The 16841-nt window shown below is 44.5% G+C and overlaps 1 long non-coding RNA gene across 1 annotated transcript in view; it reads right to left on the minus strand.

Annotated features, from left to right (window-relative positions):
- LOC144340679 (uncharacterized) overlaps window positions 1-8407 on the minus strand; it is a 29425-nt gene extending 21018 nt beyond the window's left edge. Inside the window, exon 1 of the long non-coding RNA XR_013416927.1 lies at window positions 8139-8407. This is a non-coding gene — a long non-coding RNA (uncharacterized LOC144340679). The remainder of the gene's footprint in view (window positions 1-8138) is intronic.
- Between the last annotated feature and the right edge of the window lie 8434 nt (window positions 8408-16841).

The raw sequence follows: 16841 nt of genomic DNA on the forward strand, positions 1-16841 counted from the left end.
AGATATGCAAGCAAAGATAAACACAATTGAAATGCATTCTTTGGGTTGGGAGCTGATCACAGGCTAGAATTTATGAAACCTTTGCCTGCCCTAAACAGCATTTATTTCATAATTATCCAAATGCATAGCTGGTGGTCCCTTTTTCCCAAATTATCAAATACCAAACATTACTGGAGGCAGAAAAGCAGAATGCAAGGGGCCATCACAAGAATGGTAAACCCATTCTCAGAGAGAGAGTGAGAGAGTAAGCTCTGCCTCTTGGGTATTCAAGCAGTGAACCATGTATGTGAAAAGAATTTAGCCCAGCCAGGCCTCACCAGGCTCTCCAGGGAACATAGTGTTCTCACAGCAGCAAAGAAGGAAACACAAGAATGACGTGGCCTTTTCTGCCAGGAGCATCTACAGTAAATTGTTCAGGTAATTTATGTCACTAAAGTACATAATTTGTCATCTTCCAGACAGTAAAACAACACATACACACACACATATTCTTTTAAAAAGAAAGGAAAATATGAAGGAGTCAAAATAGAGCAAGTAATAATGCTCTCTGCAGTATGACTCTAAATGCATAATGTTGCCACTATGATTTTTTAAAAATGAAATGAAATATTCCCAGTATAATATATTTGTGCCCCTTCTGCAGATATTAAAAAATAAAAATGTTTTCTTGTCACTAAAATATCTTAGTGCATTTTTAATTTGGGTATGCCATTTCATTTTGGAGGTGGAGGACACCACCATAATAAATGGAGCACATAAATATAATATAATAAAATTCAGAGTTGTTGCTTTTTCATGATTACATTATAGTCAGTCAACTGCTTTTGTGTGGAAACTATTTAGATCAATTGCACTGATTAAATCATAGTCACACAAGTTCACAATAGGTTACAAACCTTGATGCGCATAGAGACTCAGAGGAATATTAATCATTTCAGACATACTTTGCTTCTGTAAGTCAATCTTAGATTCCAGTTGGTGAAAAAAAAAAAAGAAGAAAGAAGGAAAAACTGTTACAGTTCAAACAATATTGTGGGAATTGGCAAAAATGCAGCAAACACTAAAGGAAATCCTGTGAAGGCTCTTGAGTCAAAGGTTGCATAACTGTAGTTGGAACTGGCCCTAAGAAATGTTGCACAACCACATTAAAAAGTGGACAAAGGGTCAAGCACAATGGCTCACACCTGTAATCCCAGCACTTTGAGAGGCTGAGGCAGGTGGATCACATGAGGCCAGGAGTTTGAGACCAGCCTGGGCAACATGGTAAAACCCTGTCTCTGCTAAAAATACAAAAAATTAGCCAGGCATGTGGCACACCTGTAATGCCAGCTACTCGGGAGGATGAGGCAGGAGAATCACTTCAACCCAGGAGGTTACAGTGAGCCAAGATCACATCACTGTACTCCAACCTGGGTATCAGAGCAAGACCAAAAAAAACCAAAAATGAAAACAAAAACAAACAAACAAAGTGGACAAAGAATGCGAACAGACACTTTTCAAAAGAAGACATACATGCAGCCAACAAGCATATGGAAAAATGTTCATCACTAATAATTAGAAAAATGCAAATCAACCACAATGAAATACCATCTAACACCAATCAGAATGGCTATTACTAAAAAGTCAAACAACAACAGATGCTGACAAGGTTGCAGAGAAAAGGGAACCCTTATACATTGCTGGTGGTAGTTTAAATTAGTTCAGTGTTGTGGGAAACAGTGTGGCAATTCCTCAAAAACCAAAAACAAAACACCATTCAACCCAGAAATCCCATTACTGGGTATATACCCAAAGGAATATAAGTCATTCTAACATAAAGACACATACACTCATATGTTCATCACAGTACTATTTACAATAGCAAATACATGGAATCAACCTAAATGCCCATCCATGGTATGCTGGATAACAAAAATATGGTACATATACACCATGGAATACTATGCAGCCACAAAAAAGAATGAAATCATGTCCTTTGCAGGAACATGGATGAAGCTGGAGGCCATTATCCTTAGCAATCTAACACAGGAACTGAAAATCAAACACCAAATATTCTCACTTACAAGTGGGAACTAAATAATAAGAACATATGGTGCTATGGTTTGGATTTGCATCCCCACCCAAATCTAATGTTGAATTTTAATCTCTAGTATTGGAGGAGGGGCCTGATGAGAGGCAATTGAACTGTGGGGGTGATTCCCCCTTGCTGTTCTCATGGTAGTGAGTAGTGAGTAGTGAGTGAGGTCTCACAAGATCTCATCATTTAAAAGTATGTAGCACTTCCTCCTTCACTCTCTTCCTCCTGCTCCTTCACCACCCACCGTGATTGTAAGTTTCCTAAGGCCTCTCTAGCCATACTTCCTGTACAGTTTGCAGAAACATGAGCCAATTAAACCTTTTTTCTTTATAAATTACCCAGTCTAGGCCGGGCGCGGTGGCTCACGCCTGTAATCCCAGCACTTTGGGAGGCCGAGGCGGGCGGATCACAAGGTCAGGAGATCGAGACCACGGTGAAACCCCGTCTCTACTAAAAATTACAAAAAATTAGCCGGGCGCGGTTGTGGGCGCCTGTAGTCCCAGCTACTCGGGAGGCTGAGGCAGGAGAATGGCGTGAACCCGGGAGGCGGAGCTTGCAGTGAGCCGAGATCGCGCCACTGCACTCCAGCCTGGGCTGGGCAACAGAGCGAGACTCCGTCTCAAAAAAAAAAAAAAAAAAAAAAAAAAAAAAAAAATAAATTACCCAGTCTCATGTGGTTCTTTATAACAATGAGAGAATGGACTAATACAGAAAAATGGTGCTGGGAGTGGGATATTGCCATAAAGATACCTGAAAACGTAGACGCAGCTTTGAAACTGGGTAGTGAGCAGAGATTGGAACTGTTTGAGGGGCTCAGAAAAAGACAAGAAGATGAGGGAAAGTTTGGAATTCCTAGAGACTTGTTAAATTACTGTGACCAAAATGCTGATAGTGATATGAACAATGAAGTCTAGGCTGAGGTGGTCTCAGATGGAGATGAGGATTGTATTGGGAACTGGAGTAAAGGTCACTCTTGTTATGCTTTAGCAGAGACTGGAGACATTGCACCCCTGCCCTAGAGATCTGTGGAACTTTGAACTTGAGAATGATGATTTAGGGTATCTGGTAGAAGAAATTTCTAAGTAGCAAAGCATTCAAGATGTGGCCTTCAAGATGTGGCCTGGCTGCTTCTAACAGCACATGCTTTTATTTGTGAGCAAAAAAGAAATGATCTGAAACTGGAACTTATGTTTAAAAGGGAAGCAGAGCATGAAAATTTGGTAAATTTGCATCCCAGCCATGTGGTAGAAAAGAAAAACCCATTTTCTGGGGAGGAATTCAAGCCAGATGCAGAAATTTGCATAGGCAAAGAGAAGCCAAATGTTAATAGCCACGACAATGGGGAAATGCCTTGAAGGCATTTCAGAAACCTTCACAGCAGACCCTCCCATCACAGGCCTGGAGGCCTAGGAGGGAAGAATGGTTTTGCAGGTTGGGCCCAGGGCCCTAATGCCCTGCATTACCTCAGAACACTGCTCCCTGTGTCCCAGCCACTCCAGCTCCAGCCATGGCTAAAAGGGCCCCATATATGTCTCTGCCCCAGAAGACATAAGCCATAAGCCTTGGCAGCTTCCACATGGTGTTAAGGCTGCATGTGTGCAGAGGACAAGTGTTGAGGCTTGGTAGCCACTGCCTAGATTTCAAAGGATGTATGAAAAACCTGGATGTTCAGGCAGACATCTGCTGCAGGGGCAGAGCCCTCATAGAGAACCTCTACTAGGGCAGTGTGGAGGGGAAATGTGGGGTTGGAGCTCCCACACAGAGTGCTCACTAGGGCACTGCCTAGTGGAGCTGTGAGAAGAGAGTCACCATCTTCCAGACCCTGGAATGGTAGCTCCATCAACAGCTTGCACCATGTACCTGGAAGAGCCATAGGCACACAACACCAGCCCATGAAAGCAGCCAAGGGGGCTGTAACCTGCAGAGCCACAGGGCCAGAGATGCCCAAGGCCTTGGGAGCCCACTCCTTGCATCAGAGTTGCCTGGATGTGAGACATGGAGTAAAAGGAGATTGTTTTGGAGCTTTAAGATTTAATGACTGTCCTGCTGAATTTCAGACTTGCATAGGGCCTGTTGCCCCTTTGTTTTGCCTGATTTCTCTCTCTTGGAATTGTATATTTACCGAATGGCTGTACCATCATTGTGTCTTGGAAGTAACTAATTTTCTTTTGATTTTACAGGCTCATAGTCAGAAGGAACTTGCCTCGTTTCAGGTGAGACTTTGGACTATGGACTTTTGAGTTAATGCTAGAATGAGTTAAGACTTGGGGGACTGTTGAGAAGGAATAATTGTATTTTGCAATGTGAGAAGAACAGGAGATTTGGGAGGGGTAGAGGCAGAATGATATGTTTTGGATTTTGTCTCCACCCAAATCTCATATCAAAGTGTACTCCCCAGTGTTGGAGGAGGACCCTGGTGGGAGGTAACTGAATCATGGGGGTGGATTTCCTCCTTTCTGTTTTCATGATAGTGAGTGCGTTCTCACGAGATCTGGTGGTTTAAAAGTGTAGAGGACCTCCCTCTTCATTCTCTTCCTCCTGCTCCAACCATGTAAGATGCACCTGCTTCCCCTTCACCTTCCACCATGATTACAAGTTTCCTGAGGCCTCCACAACCATGCTTGCTGTTCAGCCGGCAGAACTGGGAGCCAATTAAACCTCTTTTCTTTATAAATTACCCAGTCTCAGGTAGTTTTTTATAGCAATGTAAGAATGAACTAATACTCGTGGACAGAACGAGGTGAACAACAGACACTGGGGCCTGCTTGTGGGAGGAGGGTGAGGGAAAAGGAAAAAAATAAACTGCTAGGTACTATGCTTAGTACCCAGGTGATCAAATAATCTGTATACCAAATCTCCAAGTTACAAGTTTACCCATATAACAAACCTGCACATGTACCCCTGAACCTAAAATAAAAGTTAAAATATTAATTAAAAAAAAAAGAAATGTTATGAATGAGGCAAAGCGTGTCTAGATGCCTCCTTTCTTTTAGCAAGCATCATTTCCAGGATCTCCATGTATCTTCAGATTGTCTCTGTCTTAGCCATGTGCATCCTATCAAATTCTGGTGATTAGAGCATGAAATTGGGGCACCACTCCCCAATGTTGTAAGAGGGACCAACTATAGGCCTTCTGTGGGGGAGTAAAAAACATAATCCTGATCCATATGGGTGACTTACTTATGATTTCTGGAAATGTTGGTTTCCATGGCATGGAAATAAATTTGAGGTTCATTTTCAGAGTGGCTTCTCTCAATGTTCTTATATGGTATATATAGGTGATAATGACCAGAAAAGATAAAAGTATAATTACACACAACTTCATAACTATTAGATACAAGTATAGCTTTCTCAGGACAAAATATAGAAATGGCCTTTTAGATGGTGATGTGGGAAAGCAGAGAGCTGATGTAAGGAAGAACAATGGCCATGGGTAGATTGAGAGTATGGAGAGTGGTGGAGAGTATGGAGAGTATGGAAATTTAAAAAGACCTTTCTAAATTTCGAAGGTCATTTTAAAAAGAATGAAGGGCAAGGAAATCAGTAGACTGTTCAGAGGATCATTAGCGGAGAATGAAAAGACAAATCACTAGGCCCTCTTGCCCATCAGGATCGTATATAGTCTCTGTTTGCAACAACAAAGGATTGCTGAGAAAGAACAAAACGTGCCCCTGTGTCCATTCATGTAAACACTTTCTCTACTACTCTTGGTTTGCAGGGATCTGTCTTTGTTTCTCGCTTCTGTAGAAAGAGTATTTAAGTTAAGGCAGGGAGGAATGTACCCTCTAAGCTTCAAGCTACAATAGCAGTAATTTCTCACTTTGGTATTTTGGACATCCCTTGTATTCTCTTGGCATTTATTAGAGGATAGGTAGACTGTGTAGGAGTGCATCCTTTCTTAAGGCTGAGAATCCCTCAGCAAACAGAGGTTGGGGAGTGGACATAGGCTAAGGGCAAGTCTATTGTTCCTTGGGCTCTTAGTGTACACTAAGTAAAAGCTTACTAAGACTACCATTACAAGTGAAACTAAAACACTCATAAAAGTAAAAATAAGTCACCAAACCCACTTTACAGTCACTGCTGTATGAGCCTTTCAGTGAGAATAACACTGGGCAAGTTTCAATGCTTGCCCATAAAGTTAAGGTGGGGAGGAATTTTCTAGCTTACACTTCATCAGAAGGGCCCGGTAGTGTATTATAAGTAATTCAGAGATATGCAAAGACCCATGCAGAATGCAGAGTAGCTCCTGACCTCATTATATATCTAGATGTTCATGAGTTCTAATTCCACCTCTTACTGCTACAGACACTACTGTTCCAACTCCCCCATCCCAGCCTACACTCAAAGCCAGCCTCATCCACAGTCCCACAGTCTTTCATTGACTCATTTAACAAATATTTATTATGCCTCTGGTATGAGCAAGGCACTCTGATATACTTTGAGGGTGTAAAGATGAAAAGACACTGAATCAAGTGTAGGAGGGGCATGTAAACCAACAACTAGAGTGCAGCATGATAACAGGCTATGGGGGAAAGCCCAAGGAGACCACACAGGTGGGGGTACCTAACTCAGCCTGAGGTGGCAGGAGAGCTGGGGAATTGCATTCCAGGCAGAGAGAGAGCACTAGAGGCAAAAACACAAGCAGGGCTGGGTGTGGTGGTTCATGCCTATAATCCCAGCTCTTTGGGGAGCCAAGGTAGGCTGATTGCCTGAGCCCAGGAGTTCTAGACCAGCCTGGGCAAATAGCGAGACTTCATCTCTACCAAAAACAAAACAAAACAGAACAAAAATTAGCTGAGCTTGGTGTCTCATGTCTGTAGTCCAAGCTACTCAGGAAGCTAAGGCAGGAGAATTGCTTGAGCCCCATGGAGGCAAAGTTTGCAGTGAGCTTAGATTGCACCACTGCACTCCAGCCTGGGTAACAAAGTGAAACTCTATCTCAGAAAAAAAAAAAAGAGAGAGAGAGAGAAAAGAAAAGAAAAGAAAGAAAGAAAGAAAGAAAGAAAGAAAGAAAGAAAGAAAGAAAGAAAGAAAGAAAGAAAGAAAGAAAGAGAGAAAGAGAAAGAAAGAAAGAGAAAGAAAGAAAAACAGAAAGAAAGAAAACACAAGCAGATAGGAGTGAACATCGTTTCTGATGCAGAAGAGAACAGGAGAAAATGTCATCTAGTTGAGAGGATCTTAAAGACCCTGTGCCTCTGAATGTTTCCTCATTGACTGGATGCTTAAAACAGTCCCATCCCTGATGTCCTTGAGTTAAGGAACAGTCTCTCTCTTTTTTTTTTTTTTTCTTTTTTTTGAGTTGGAGTCTCACTCTGTTGCCCAGGCTGGAGTACAGTGGTGCAATCTTGGCTCACTGCAACCTCCATCTCCCGGGTTCAAGTAATTCTCCTGCCTCAGCCTCCAGAGTAGCTGGGATTACAGGCATGCACCATCACGCCCGGCTAATTTTTGTATTTTAGTAGAGATAGGGTTTCACCATGTAGGCCAGGCTGGTCTTGAACTTCTGACCTCAAATCATCTGCCTGTCTTGGCCTCCAAAGTGCTGGGATTACAGGTGTGGGCCACTGCGCCTGGCAGGAACAGTCCCTTTTAATACTAAAATATTTCTTTGAAGAGATAAAATATATGAGCCTTATTAGCCACCAGTATTTTAGCTTAAATTAGAAAATCCAGAAAGAATACAACATTAGACAAGAAAGTGTTGGGGAAGAGAAAAACAAAGTCAAGAATAGCCCAGGCATAAAAGGTTTACAGTTCATTAGGACAGTTAAAAGTGGGGAAGGTGGTCCTGGATCCTTGAAGAAATCCACACCAACAGAGAAAAGGAGAGTACAGTAAGTCCTCCCTTAACGATAGGTTCTTGGAAACTGTGACTATGTGAAATGACATAGAAGGTACAATGACAAAGAAGGTACAACGAAACCAATTTGAACTTAGGCTAATTGTTATAAAACAGAGTTATGTTTAGAACAAAACACTTTTTATATTAAACATGGAAATAAGTGTGGGCTACACATACATTCAAGAAAGATTGATAAAATTAAGTAAGATAATTATTTACCTGCTTCATCCAGTTCAGGGTTGCAGGTGGCTGGGGCCTGTGCCAGCAGCTCATAGCAAAAGGCAGGAACCAGCCCTGGATAAGGCGCCATCCCATCACAGGGCACACTCACACCTCACACACACTCCCACACTCACTCACACTGGGGCAGTGTGGACATGCCAATTCACCTAACAGGCACAGATTTGGGAAGTGGGAGGAAAACGGATCACCTGGAGAAAACCCACACAGATGTGGGGAGAGCTTGCAAACTCCACACAGATAGTGGCCTTGGCTGGGAATGAATTTTCTTTTCCTCATCAACATTGTAACATTGTTTGAAGACCTGCTGTATTATAAGAGATAGCAAATGGCACTTTAACAACAAACTATGCCATGATTGCCAGCTGTTTAGGGAGAGGTCATGGCACCAGGATGCCCTCGCCATACCCACTGAGCTGTTGAAGGGAAAGCGCTCTTCTCAAAGAAAGGTCTCATCCATGTTGTTCTAGAAGGTCTCACCCATTTTATTATGCTTGAACACAGGCTCAGAGTCATCGTCCATTCCTTCCTCCATCCCTCTCCCAGGCAAGCGGTCTGAAAGCAGTGCTTCTGAAGTTTAAGGAGCATATGGATCCCTTGGGGATCTTGTCCAAGCACAGATTTTTATTCAGTAGATCTGGGTTGGAGCCTGAGAATTTGCGTTTCTCACAATCTCCCGAGAGTTGCTGAGGGTGTTGGCCCAGAGACCATGCTTAGAGTCACTGGGGTCTAGAAGGCCGTCTTCCCCAGCGTGTCTCACAGCTGTCTTCTTGTCTCCATCCCTCTGCTACTGCCTAGTTCAGGTCCTCTACGACTCTCCTCTGGAGAATTGTTTCCAGGCTCAATCTATTTTCTATGCAGTCTCTGGGCAATATTTCAAAAAGTGAGTATGATGTGTTATACCCTGCTTAAATCCCTTCCAAGGATCCTGTTTGCCAAGGAAGTTATTTTGAAACAAAATATTTTTATTTTTTTAAGCTGAACTTGAAAACAATAATAACAATAAAGATAACAATAATAATAATAATAATAATAGAGAGGGGGATTTCCCTAGGCTGTCCAGACTGGTCTCAAACTCCCGGGCTAAAGTGATCTCCTCCACCTCAGCCTCCCAAAGTGCTGGGATTACAGGCATGAGACACCACGCCCGGCCAAGTTGAACTCTTAATACAGAAGCTTTCCTGGAATCCAGTGTTGAAAATGTACACAAGCAGCCCTGTTCTGGTCAAAGCTGAGGGGAAATGCCTGGGTTCTTTATCGACTCTTGCTTGCTCAGCAAGCCCTGTTTGCTGGTACTAGCTTTGAGATACCTCCATATAATCCTGGATTCTGGTGACCCATAGGGCCTACCATCCACTCCAGAAGCCATTTCAGGCTGAAGCCATCATGTACCCTGAGAGAGGTTACTCTCATTTTCCTCCTCGGTAAGATGAATATAAAACTGCCTCCTTGTGCAGTTGTTTTTGAAGGTTAGATTGGATCATGTGCTCAGCATAATACCTGGGACATAAGAGGTGCTCAATCATTTTTTCACTTCCCTCATAACATTGACTTAAAACTGCTTTCCAGCTGGGAGTGCTGACTCACTCACGCGATCCCAGCACTTTGGGAAGCTGAGGCAGAAGGATCGCTTGAGTCCAGGAGTTGGAGATCAGCCTGGGCAACATAGTGGGATCCGGTCTCTAATACAATAAATCTAAAAATTAGCCGGGCATGGTTCCAGCTACTCTGGAGGCTGAGGCAGGAGGATCACCTGGGCCTGGGAGGTGAAAGCTGCAGGAGCCGTGATGGCACCACCGCACTCCAGTCTGGGTAACAGAGTGAGACCCTGTCTCAAACAACAACAAAAAATGTTTTTTCCCTTGATGAATACAATCATTATGCGCACATTATTGGAAGGGATAACATACTGGCCTTATTAATGCGAGTGGATTTAGCTTAGGCTTTTTTCTTGTGGGCAGGCTTTGCTCTGATTGGAGGTGGGGCATTACTGGAAGAGATGAAGAAGCAACCCTGAGCAACAGAGACAGGGGATGGAGAAGTGGTCAGGAGGGTAGACAGATGGACAAAACCTGGGGCCGAGGCTACTGAAAGATGCACCAGTTTCACGATAATGCTTACCACCAACGTGGGGCCTTTCATATTAATTAACATGGGATGCACAGAAATTTTGAACGAGTTGAAAATTCCTAGACAGTGACCTTTGCTGCATGCCCCAAGTGGCATGTGCACTCAAGGGCATCCAGCTTCCTAGGAAACAGTTCAATCCTGCTTGCCTCACTCAGGCTGTTTCTGATGGCAACAGTTAAGGATGAAGCATGTCCTTTAGACCTCTAGAGAGGTGCCATGGGCCTGGGTTCTGTCCCCTGTGCTGGAATACTCATTGCTCAAGGGCAAAGAGCAGGCAGCTGTCTTACTTTAGGCCCTCTCATCCACATCTCTCCCTACCTTCTATCCCCAGCCTCCTGCCTACCTCCCGGAGCCCTTGTGGAGTGCATCCCAAAAGGACTCTCAATCCCCAGTCTCAGCTAACTGACTTTGGACACCTTTCTAGAATTGTTCTTCCCTAATTCTCCACAACAAGCAGGTTACACAACAGGTGGCAAGGTGCCCCCGGGCAGTCCAGAGGCGTGGTCCAAAATATACACGAATGGGCTGCTTGTTTGCTCTAAACAGGACAGCCTATGTGAAACCTGAACCTTGTCGCCTAAAGGATTGTGGCTGCTTGAGGTTCCTGGTGTTAGATCAGGAGCCAGACTGGGGGCAGGGTGCCCTCCCTGCCCTCCATTGCAAAGGTCTTTCCTCCACAGGAAATCGCGTCAGTCCCAGTCTGGGGCCACCGTGCAGGTCTTGCATTCCTGGGAGTCTACAGAACAGCCTCAGAAGGTCCTATCAAGCTGCGGTATCTCAAAGCCTCCTGCAATGCTATTAACATAAAACCATAATCTACCCTGCAGAGTTAATAATTAGTTACGATCGGTTATAAGCCAAACACATCCCCAGTTCCAGGTGACAACAGGGAGGCTGTGGAAATGCCAGCTGGCTGGGAGGTTAGCAAAGCAGGTGAATGGCAAGTAGGGCAAAGTAGAGCATCCACCCCAATTTGCAGACTGCTGAGGTTGCGCATGCCAGGAGCATTGCATTCATGTCACGGACATTCCTGCGGTCTTGCTTTCTCCCCTTGGAAATGCGTTAGCCCTACAAATTTGCACACCAGCAAGAACTGTAACTAACCATATATTTTTTACACAACGGGACTGATTGCAACAATCTGCACAGGAATTCCCATGAGAAATAGCTGGCTGTCTCACTTCCCCGGATGCTAATGCATACAGGATTCATTGGTCATATACCCTGGATTTAAGAATAGTTACTGGACAACCAACCCAGAGACACAATCATTCCTAATGCAGTCCTGAAGGGCAGGGAGGAAACGGGTGTCTTCTTTCAGGTCTTGGGAGAGACCTGTGAGTTTCAACCTTATTGACCGTCACTCACCCTTAGTGTCCAAAGGGTTTAAAAAGGAGCTGTCTCTAAACACTTTGTTATCCATGGAGGAAAGTTGATAGTGTAGAAATGGAAAGGTTTAAAATTGCCTTTGGTTATCCTAAGTAGCTAGCTGGAGAGATCATTCTGGCTACATCACCTCATACAGTGTAATTTACAAGCAAATATGTTTTGTTCATTGAAAATAAAATTTCCAGACAACTGCCATGTACCCCGCAAAGCACGAACATGTTTTCATTATAATCATTTTGGTATTTGTTTCTCTGAGCAGTATTGCATGGGTTCCTCCCTTATTAACTAAACAGAGAACCAAATATGTGTAGCCTTTACATGATGACTATTAAAATGGTTATTTCATTGGAACAATGAAAACTTTTGGTCCACTGGGGAGAAATGCCCCCAGGGCCAAAGGGAGGTACTGAGACGTTTGTCTCTGTCTTCGGCGGCTGCAGGTGCTGTGCCTTCTGCATTTGCCTGCCTGCTCACTTGGAGTGGCTCTTTCCCTCACTTTCAGCTGTCACTTCTAATCCTCCTGAATGAGTGGAAAATGGAAAATGGAAAATACTTGTTCAGATTGTGTTTCATGGGGCCGGGCGCGGTGACTCAAGCCTGTAATCCCAGCAATTTGGGAGGCCGAGACAGGCGGATCATGAAGTCAGGAGATCGAGACCATCCTGGCTAACACAGCGAAACCCCGTCTCTGCTAAAAAATACAAAAAAAAAAAACTAGCCGGACGAGGTGGCGGGCGCCTGTAGTCCCAGCTACTCGGGAGGCTGAGGCAGGAGAATGGCGTGAACCCGGGAGGCGGAGCTTGCAGTGAACTGAGATCTGGCCACTGCACTCCAGCCTGGGTGACAGAGCGAGACTCCGTCTCAAAAATAAATAAATAAATAAATAAATAAATAAATAAATAAATTGTGTTTCACATAAGTTTTACTCAGCCTTCAAGTAAAGGATTGAATAACTGAGTACATCACAGCACTGTTTAGTGCATTAATTTAGTAACATTGCCTTTATACATTTGGGAATATTCTTATTCTCAGCTCTCTTCGGTGCAGCTGAGAGACAAACCACCTCAGGATGGGTGCGAGGCTACTGTGCTTTGCAGCTGGTTAATAGGCAGAACCTGTTATTTTACAAGGCTGCATGGAAGTCATTAGGAGTGGTGAGAAGTTTAAGAGTTCCAGGTATAATTAGGAAGATAAGGACTCAGATATTCAGCTGACCCTTGAAGAATCTGAGGTCCACATGCAGAGCCTCCAGCTTCCCCATTGCTGGAGGAGGAGTGGAGAAGGAGGTGGCACCCAGGGATGTCCAGCCCCAGACTTGGGGCCATCTGCACTGTGGGGTGGGGACAGGGATGGTAGAAATTGCCATGCACTTCCTTAGGTCAAAAAAAAAAAAAAAAAAGAGAAGACAAAATACAAAGCTTGTCACTCCTGTATTTAAAAAAAGAAAAAGAAAACACACACACACACACGCACACACACACACACGCGCACGCGCGTGCACACACACACACACACAAAAAAAAACCCGGGACATTTTATTTTAGGATAAAGTCCAAACTCCTCAACATGTAATATAATTCCTGGTCTAGCCCATTTCCAAGCTTCTCTTTTCACCACTTCCCCAAATAAAACAATGCCACTCCCTCTTCCTGGAATGTTCTCCTTCCCCATCAACTGCCTCTCCTCCGTATCTCAGGTACCCCTCCCACACCCCGCAGGGAGTGATGTGTTCCTCTTCCGGGTCACAGGCTCACTGGACCTGGGAGAGACGATTCGCATCCTGTCCCGAGATCGTACATGGATTTAGCTGGCCCCTTATTTGACTGTGAGGGTCTGGGGACAGAAATGGCAGGTCGTTCATCTCAGCCATTGCAGTGCCTGCTACAGAGATGCTTAATTAATGTGGAATAAATGAATGAATGAATGAATGAATGAATGAATGCACATTTTAATTTATGAAAGCAGACTTAGGGAAAGGTCTGGAATGAAGACAAGCAGTCTTCACAGCTTCATCCCAGTGACAGTGGAGGGAGGGGCGAAGGGGAGAGAGGTGCTCTGGGCTGCTTGTTTACAGACCACATGTTTAAGCCTCAGGCTTTTTCAGTGCCTGCTGCATTAAAACAGGGCAGATACAGCTTCACCAGGCCGGCTTCCCCGTCTTTCCAGCATCTCTGCCTGTCCCGCTCCACTTGCTAACCCTACAACTGGCTTTGCCCTCCACCTTGGCAGAAAGGGTGGGAAAGATTTCAGTTTAGAAACAGGTTGTTAGTGACAGAACCTTTTCTAACGCCGCTGACAGCGTCCCTCAAATGAAGCATTTCTTCTTCATGCTGAATGCGTGTGTTCTTTGTGTTATCTGTAGGGGAATTTTGAGTTGGTGTTTTTGCCATTTTTCTTTTTAAATTTAGTTCATTTAATTAAGGCATAAGTTAGATACTATGAAATGCACAGATCTTAGTGTTATAATTCAACGCATTTTGACAAATGCATACACCAGTGTCAACTTACACCCCTAATATATCTGTCACCCCAGAAAGTTCCCTCGTGCCCCCTCCCTATCTCCACTGTAAGATAATTTTGTAAAAGTTAAAAATCGAAGTGTTGGCTGCTATGTTGTTTGCATACTGGTCAAAGCAGACTGGCCTTATGTGAGTGAAATCATTATAAATCAATACAATAAATTACTTGATCCAGTACTAAATGTTTTACCACGATGACATGGATTTAGAGAAAAGAAATGCATTAAAATGTCATCTGGGGTGTTGTTAAAAATTTGGATACGTGAGCCCACCCCAGTACCATTAAGTCAGAATTTCTTGGCATGGCATCCAGGAATACATATTTTCAATAAAAGTCCCCAGGAATGCCAATGTGGAGTAGGGGCAGGGGGTGACACCAACCGCACTGCTGGTGTGGAGACCAAAAGAATCTGTTACGACTGGACAGAGATAATCACTGATCGATGGGGAAATGGAGTGCCAGAGAAGTATAGTGGCTTGTTCAAGGCCACACAGGAAATTCATGGTGTGGCTTGCATTTCTGGGAGGGCAGTAGGAAAGGCTGGGATCACAGTCATCCACGACAGCCCAGAAAACTATTTGCCCCTGAGTTGTTAGTAGAGGTGACCAGAACCCAGGGCCAGACCCAGGCCTCAGCTGCCTCCCTCACCTCGTCCTGCTGGACAGTTCTGGAGGCCGCATAGGGAAGGGACTCTGCATCTGATGGCAAGCAAGAAAGGAAAGCACTGCTTATCCCCTCCAGTGTTCAGGCCTCCACAGACCCACAGCCCTGAGGATTCACTGGTGACATTATAATCTGCCCTGTCCTAATTCTTCTCCTCTTGACAACGTACTCTAAGAGACTGAACTGCTTTGGTAGGTGTCGGCGGGGTGGGTGGCAGGCAGGCTTACCACTGACAGAGATAGGTCAGTGCAGACGATTTATCACCCAGTGGAATTCCTCCTTCCCATCTGCCAAATGCACAAATAAATCAGGCATCAGAGCGACACTACTGGCGAACAGTCCAGGTGGGACCGCATCCAGCCGCCCAGCCTCCCCGGCTCCACTGCCATTCAAGCAGTGTTTTGGTGGCACCTCAAGCAGAACTGTCCTTTCTTTCCCCACCCAGACAAACCCAAACAGTTGATAAATTATCAGAATGAGCTGCTGTCCTGATGAACCTTTGATCAGTGTGTGAACCTGATGAACCTCACACACTGGTTGAACCCGAGTGTCAATGTCCAACCAATGTGTGAGGCTCCCGTTGAGGAGGCTGCAGAGTGAGGCAGAAAGTCAGTGTGTTCAGAAAAGCGTGGAGTCTCTTTAGCCCTCTGTCCCTGTCCCCTCCACAGAAGACAGCATTGGATGACCAGAGCCCACTGGCCAGCTTAGAAGGACATCAACACCAGAATCCAAGGGAAGACAGGACTTCAGAGCAGGCAAGAGGACCTTCCCCCTGCCCCAGGTGAGGGCTATGGCTTGAATGACAGGTATCTACCATGGCAACATGCAGGGGTCCATCAGCCTCAAGCCTCTAGCTGGCTGCTCTCACAGCCCCTGACAATGTCTGTCACTCCTAATATGAATTAGTGAGATGGGATTCCATGCAGGGGTCCCCAGATTTGCCCCAATAATGCCTGAGGGGCTCATGGGAGAGGAGGCAGATGAAGTCTCAAGAGCATTAGGGACCCTCTCTCGATTCTGTTGGAATTCTGCTGCCCCCAGGAGTCTGGCTAAGCCACTTTAATCTCTGGGCTTTGGTTTCCTCATTTGTAAAATGCAGGGGTCAAATTAAGTTGTCTTTCAGTTCACTCCCAACATTATGGGTTGCAGTCTACCCCTCCCAAACCAAGAATCTTGAATTTGTTTTGATATATTTTATTTCCTATTGGAGGCAGATCCACTGGGCATACAGCCGAGATGGGCAAAGATCTAGCAATCATTCCAGGTAGGAAGGCAGATGCCTGTTTGTAAGATTCTTAATGGTAGAGCTCTTTCCTTACGTATCTTTGCATCGTTAGGACAAAATAGGTGTTCAGTAAATTCTTGTAACATTAAAGTGCAAATCATATGAAAACCAGGGCTTCATTTGTCCTATTCCTGACTTGCTCTCTTATTCAGAGAAACACTGGGTATCCACAAACAAATATCTAAACCTCATTGCAATTATTATGGTGTGTCTTGAGAAACTTCTAAGGAATATGTACATGCCTCAGAAGCCCTTCTTAAAATCCCTGCCCTCTTTTCTCCAGCTATCTTCCGCCTGCTGTTCAGGAACCTCTTACCCTTTAAACATCCATTCTCAACTTACTTTTCCCAATTTTATGTCACAAAAGCCAGGTGTGAACCAGCAAAAGACTATATTTCCCTCACAGGCATGGGAAGTAGGAGCAAAGACAAAATTGTTCTCAGCAGACCATGGCTAAAGGGAGGAACACCACAAGAGGAAAGAGAACGAAGCCCTATTTATTAACCCTATCATGAGTAAGTGCTGCGTGCATGAATGCATGTTGGAATGCTGTCTGCATCATCAGCTTTGCAGGCCAGTTTCCCACACATCCACAGTTTTGAAGCAGTCACCTAGGTGATCTGATTTCAGGAGTTATACAGTGTCCACGGCCTCTTACTATCAACCTAAGATCCATTATTCTAAATACTGTCAGA

This window comes from Macaca mulatta, chromosome 4 (genome assembly GCF_049350105.2).
Source record: "Macaca mulatta isolate MMU2019108-1 chromosome 4, T2T-MMU8v2.0, whole genome shotgun sequence".
NCBI lineage: Eukaryota > Metazoa > Chordata > Mammalia > Primates > Cercopithecidae > Macaca > Macaca mulatta.